Below are 7,299 nucleotides of genomic sequence, written 5' to 3' on the forward strand. Positions count from 1 at the left end.
GCTGTGACGAGGACGCAATATCAGCGTTCTGCAACAATTGCGCGGACGAAGGAATCCTCAACGCCATCAATCGCCGCCGCATACTGAAATTCGCTGACTTAGCAACAATCGTACAAAAATACAAAGCGATGGAGAGCACCTGGAAAACTCAGGCAGCTCGCTGGGAACTGCCAGTCCCAACTCAACTCCCCCTACAGGAGAAAATGGCGCACCCTCGCGGCACGCCCAGTCCAACAGTCAAGAAACACAAAACCGCTATGCGGCACGGCACCATTCTGACCAGGTGGCTCGATGGCCCATGCAAAATACATACAACACCGGATACCGTGGCAACCCACAGCCTTAGAGCATGTTGGATACTACGGCAGGTAGCCAAAAGCGGTGAGGATATCTTTATAAAGGACGACTCAGAACGGCACCCCCCAGTGGACGATAACTCAAGAGTATTGACGGTCTTTGAGACATTCGCTTCAAATAACAAGCGCAAAAGGGCGCTCTGCGAGCTCGCCGAAGTCTGCCAAATTGCTACGATAAACCCCTGGAGCGACACAGCTATAACATTCAATGCCGGCGACAAACCAAAGTACAGAATAGTGCGAGCACCAGCTGCGTTAGTCCCCAGTCCCATCATGGACGGGTTTCGAATTACCAAGGTCGTCATGGACGGCGGCAGCGGACTAAACCTCATTTATGAGGACACACTCCATAAAATGAAACTAGACAGGAGCCGCATCATGCAAAGCAACACAACTTTCCGAGGAATTATTCCTAGTCGGGAGGCGTGGTGCTTGGGCAAAATCACACTTGACGTAGTATTCGGCACGCCGGAGAACTACCGGTACGAAGAAATAACTTTCCAAGTGGCCCCTTTTAGGAGCGGTATCACGCCCTGTTGGGGCGGGATGCTTTTACACGCTTTCAGGCCATACCCCATTACGGGTATATGAAGCTCAAGATGCCCGGACCAAACGGTATAATCACTCTCGTCAGTGATCTGGACATAGCACTCCGTGCCGAAAATAAAACCGCATCCCTGGCCCTGGAGGAGCTATCCGAAGCCCTCGCAGCCGATGAATTAACTGCACTACGCTCCACGGTGGACAGGGACGACTTAATCCTCGACAAACGCCCTAAATCCACATCATTTAAACCAGCAGAGGAAATAGTCAAATTCCAGGTCCATCCAACAAACCCTAAGAAGAGAGCATCTACCGAGCTCAACTGAACCTAACAGTTGACACCGCACTACGAGAATTCCTGCGCGAAAACTGGGACATATTCGCCTGGCACCCTTCAGATATGCCAGGGATCCCACGCGAGCTGGCCGAACATAGCCTCAATATATTAAAGGCGTTCAAACCGGTCAAGCAATCACCGCAGCGCTTTTTCGAACCCAAGCGACAAGCAATGGGGGAAGAGCTGGCCAAACTCATCGAGGCTGGATTCATTAGAGAAATCAAACACCTGGACTGGCTAGCAAACCTGGTGATGGTACCAAAGAAGGACAAATCCTGGCGCCTATGCGTCGATTTCAAAGACCTCAATAAGGCTTGTCCTAAGGATCCCTTCTCACTCCCCCGCATTGATCAAGGCGCCGACGCCACTGCAGGACACGGTTCATTGTGTTTCCTCGATGCATATTCCGGATACCATCAAATCAAAATGAAGGAGTCTGATCAAGCCGCAACATCATTTATCACCCCATACGGGCCATTCTGCTTCAACACCATGCCCTTTGGGCTCAAGAACGCAGGTGCCACGTACCAACGCATGATTCAAACATGCCTGGAGAAACAGATCGACAAAACAGTAGAAGCTTACATCGATGACGTCGTCGTCAAAACCAGGCACGTCGAAACACTAATAGACGACTTACGTCTTACATTCGACAACCTTCGGGCATATGACATTAAACTCAACCCGAAAAAGTGTGTCTTCGACGTCCCCGCTGGAAAACTACTGGGCTTCATCATCTCCAATAGAGAAATTGAAGCAAACCCAGCCAAAATCCAAGCTCTGTCACAACTGGCTAGGCCAACAGATCTTAAGCAAGTTCAAAAGCTTGCGGGCTGCGTAGCAGCTCTAAGCCGCTTTATCTCCAGATTGGGAGAAAAGGCACTGCCACTCTATCGCCTTCTACGGCGAACCGACCACTTCGAGTGGATGGATGCGGCAACAGCCGGATTGGAGGAAATAAAAACCCTTCTTGCAAGCAATCCAATACTGGCCGCACCAAACGCCGGCGAACCGATGTTATTATACATATCGGCAACACACCAGGTAGTGAGCGCCGTACTCGTCATCGAACAAGAACAGGACGGACATAAATTCTCCCTATAGAAGCCAGTATACTACGTATCCACTGTCCTTACACCATGCAAATCCTGGTACCCTCATTATCAAAAAATAGCATATGCGGTCTTAATGGCATCCCGAAAGCTCCGTCACTACTTTCAGGAGTGTTCGATCATGGTGGCCTCCGAAGTACCCCTCAATGACATCATAAACAACCGCGATGCTACAGGCCGGATTGCCAAATGGGCCATCGAGCTCCTCCCATTCGATATTACATATAAACCACGTCGAGCAATCAAGTCCCAAGTACTGGCCGACTTCGTCGCCGAATGGACAGAGGCCGAACTCCCTAAAGAGTACGACACATACTCCAATTGGCTCATGTACTTTGACGGCTCCAAAATGCTAGCAGGATTAGGAGCGGGGGTTGTCTTAACGTCCCCTATGGGAGACATCGTCCAGTACATTCTCCAAATACTATACACAGACTCCAATAACACATCTAAATATGAGGCCTTATTACATGGTCTCCGGATGGTTGTCTCCATGGGCATACAACGCCTAGAGGTACGCGGGGACTCGAACCTCGCAATATGTCAAATAAACGGAGATTTCGATGTTAAAGATCCAAAGATGGCAGCGTATCGTAGCGCAGTCATCAAAATGTCGAACCGGTTCGAAGGAATCCAGTTCCATCATGTGGCCCGAGAAAGTAACCAAGCGGCGGGCGTTCTTTCTCGTATCGGCGCTAAGCGTGAACCCGTCCCACCTAACATTTTCATGGAAAGGCTCTTTAAGCCATCCGTGGTGTGGCAGGGGAAAAACAGCAATACAAATCTGGAATCAAACATAATCCAAGATCCTAGAAACACCGACGTCGTCGGGGGCTCAGCCATCGAAATAACACCATCGGCGCATCTCATCATGGCAGTCATTGCCCCATGGACCAAACCCTTCCTGGCCTACCTCAACAGGAAAGAGCTTCCCGAGGACCAGAATGAGGCCCGCTGCATTGTCCGGCGTTCAAAAGCCTACAAGGTTCATGATGGAGAGCTCTACAAGAAAAGCGCCACTAGAGTCCTACAACGATGTATATCCGAGGAAGAGGGGCAGCAGCTCTTGGCTGAAATCCATGCCGGACTCGGCGGTCACCACGCTGCAGCTCGGGCCCTTGTTAGCAAGGCCTTATGTACAGGATTTTATTTGCCGATGGCCCGAGCATATGCACAGGACCTTGTCCAACATTGCACCGGATGCCAACTCTTTGCCAATCAAAGCCATATGCCCCCCACCGCCCTACAAACAATCCCCATCACTTGGCCTTTTGCGGTCTGGGGACTCAATATGGTCGGACCCCTTAAAGGGGGAAGCCATAAGAAAAAATATCTACTGGTAATGGTGGACAGATTCACTAAGTGGATAGAGGCTAAGCCGGTCAGTACGGCCGAATCCGGCCCGGTGATAGACTTCATATCCGGCGTTGTGCACCGTTATGGTGTCCCACACAGCATCATCACTGACAACGGCTCCAATTTCACAACCGACGAGGTAAAAACTTGGTGTACTAATCTGGGTATTAAACTCGACTACGCCTCCGTCTACCACCCACAAACCAACGATCAAGTCGAACGGGCCAATGGTCTCATTATGAGCGGCATCAAGCCCAGACTAGTGCGGTCCTTGAAAGAATCAAACAAGCACTAGGTTGAGGAGCTCCACTCCGTACTCTGGGGGATGCGGACCACGCCCAACCGCACTACCGGATACACAACTTTCTTCATGGTGTATGGCGTAGAGGCCATAATGCCCTGCGATATTATTCACGACTCACCCCGAGTGCATATGTACGAAGAGAGAGAAGCCGAGCTTGATCGGAAGGATGGCCTAGATGCCCTGGAGGAGGAACGCAATGTTGCAAAAGCCCGTTCAGCATTTTACCAACAGCAGGCTCGAAGATATCAAAGCAGAGAAGTACGGGCCAAGACTTACAACATTGGCGAACTCGTTCTATGCCTGCCGGAGAAGAAAAAGGAAAAACTCAAGCCCAAATGGGAGGGTCCCTTCATAATTGACGAATTCCTCACCGGAGGGGTGTACCTTCTTCGCGATGCATCAGACAATCGCCTCGAGCCGAACCCCTGGAACGCGGCCAGACTCCGAAGATTCTATGCCTAGCGCCGAACCCCGTGTTCGTCTCCTCCTCCCCTGTAGATTCCATTATTTTTTCTCTCTCTCTTTGTCGATTATTTACTTCTTTCTTGCTTTAAAGCTTCGGTATGGCCAGACGCACAACATCGATACATACATCTTTAAACACGTATGTTACTTGTACCTGGGGGCTTCTCGGACAGAAGTACTTGTCATTTCTCGAGCATTAAGCTCCTCACATATGAGTTTTTCCATATGTACCTTTTCTTCGCCACTATATGCATCGGTATGACTTAAGTTTTGGCCAAGCAAGGTTGTCTGGCTCCTGTGTTTATGCCCTACGTTCTCGTTAGTTCGGCTAGGGCATAAAGGGAGCACCTCTGCGATTGTTACTGCCGGGTCATCCGGATGTGTACCTCAGACTAGGTGAAGCCAAAAGCTAGCATTCTTAAGGGAATATTCGGTCGGTGAATTAAAGATGTTTTCTAAACTCACTCCATTGTGCACCCCCAGAAGTTATACATACTGTGGTGCTCGCATCACAATTCGGACATGTACATTAAATGCATGCACACCCAGGGAAAGGAGCCCTTAACGGAACTATTCTCTTTGGAAGATGTTTCTTACGACCCTAATGTAATATAACATAGCTAGCCGGATACAATTTGTCTGTTCAAGCAACTATGTCCCCTATGCCTAGTTTTCCAAGCATACCCCAGCCTATTCGGCCGCGACGGTATTCAGAAACACTCCACACCATAGAGTCCGGAGGTTGAAGCGAAAAGGTCTGCCATGACAAATGATATACAATTCAGCTAGATGAGGAAAGTACACAATCATTTGAACTCGAACACCACTTCCTCTACACCTTCCAACAGGCAGTCTAACTTACAATCCTGTTGGGAATATTTGGCGGCCACCTCTACTTGGCCATATACTATACTAACGGGAATTTCTTCCCCATTCAGCCCTACCGTCCCGGCACGAGCCATGTGATTAGGATCCAGCTTGGTATAGCGCGTCTTCACCATGGCCCAGGCCTCTCGCGCACCCTCTCGGCAGGCAGGTATCTTCCACAGCCGGATACGCCGCTGCGCTCCCTTGAACAGCTCTACCATCTTTTCCATGCTTCCTGGGGGGAGTCGGATGGCCATAAAGCCTTGGCTACACTCCACATAGCCCACCGAGCTTGCTCATGCAACTGCGACAGCTCCTGCAGAAGATCATTTGATGATCCGGACACTTCCTCTTCGGGGCGGTTCGTCAACACATCTACAATTACAGCTATATCAGCTACCGCCACCTCCAAACTATTATAAGACAAAAGTGGCCACATACTGAATATGCCGCCTCGGGGCTTCTTGTTCTCCTTCACAGAGTCGGCTAGTTGCGCTCGCACATATTTCGGTTCTTCACGTAGGTTGATGTTCGAATCCTAGAGTTTCTTTTTCTCTTCAACAACCTTTGTCAATACACGCTCGCCTGCTGCTAGTAGCTTTTTGGCCCCGTGTTCTTCGTCTCGAGCGGCGTCAAGCTGCTCTCGAACTTGGTCTAAATGACCCAACACAAAGATTAGAACCAAGATTCACACTATTGGTGTAGCCTTATGAATTTTCGATGGAGGAAAACATTACCTGGAGATGCCTTGTATTTCTCCAGTTCGGCGTTAGCAGCAAGCAGCTGGCGCTGACACTTTTCTAGTTCCTGAGCCAGCTGGGTATTCTTCTCCGTAAGCACCTGGTTGTACATTGATCCTTAAATCAGTTGTTTCAACTCCTTTAAGTCTCGGGGGCTACTAGCATATGGTTATCATAGTCAAACAAGGCAAATTTACCTGCACATCTTTCAAATGTTGCTTTGCAGCCCTGCTAATCCCATCTCTAGCAGCCCGGATGTATGCGTTGGCTGCGTTGAAGGCGTTAAACGACCCTTCCGAAAAGCCAAGATCTTGTAAAATGGCCCGACGATGCCGATGATTCATAGCACTCTCCACTTCCGAGTTGGTGACGGATACATCATCCGCGTCCTCGGCTGGAGGACAGTCCGGCGTCGCCCCTGCTGTCGGTGTCAAAACCGGCGGATCTCGGGTAGGCGGTCCCGAACTGTGCGTCTAAGGCGGATGGTAACAGGAGGCAGGGGACATGATGTTTTACCCAGGTTCGGGCCCTCTTGATGGAGGTAAAACCCTACGTCCTGCTTGATTATTCTTGATAATATGAGTAGTATGAGAGTTGATCTACCACGAGATCAGAGAGGCTAAACCCTATAAGCTAGCCTATGGTATGATTGTATGTTGTCCTATGGACTAAACCCTCCGGTTTATATAAACACTGGAGGGGGCTAGGGTTACACAGAGTCGGTTACAAGGAAGGAGATCTACATATCCGTATTGCCAAGCTTGCCTTCCACGCCAAGGAGAGTCCCATCTGGACACGGGACGAAGTGTTCAATCTTGTATCTTCATAGTCCAACAGTCCGGCCAAAGGATATAATCCGGCTGTCCGGATACCCCCTAATCCAGGACTCCCTCAGTAGTCCCTAAACCAGGCTTCAATGACGATGAGTCCGACACGCAGATTGTCTTCGACATTGCAAGGCGGGTTCCTCCCCCGAATACTTCATAGAAGATTTTGAACACGAGGATCATGTCCGGCTCTGCAAAACAAGTTCCACATACCACGGTATGGAGAATAATATTTCCACAAATCTAATCTGCTGACGTACCCTGTAGCGTGACATCACACCACAGCCAGGTCTTTATTCGAATCGTTTTTCATAACCTATCTCAGCGTGTTTCGCGAGGCGGTTTTCTTGGCACGTCTTGTCGAAGCAGAGATCATGTCCCCTTATTACGGG

This window comes from Triticum urartu, chromosome 6A, assembly GCF_056163025.1.
Source record: "Triticum urartu cultivar PI428250 chromosome 6A, HENAU_Tu73, whole genome shotgun sequence".
In the NCBI taxonomy this organism is placed as follows: domain Eukaryota; kingdom Viridiplantae; phylum Streptophyta; class Magnoliopsida; order Poales; family Poaceae; genus Triticum; species Triticum urartu.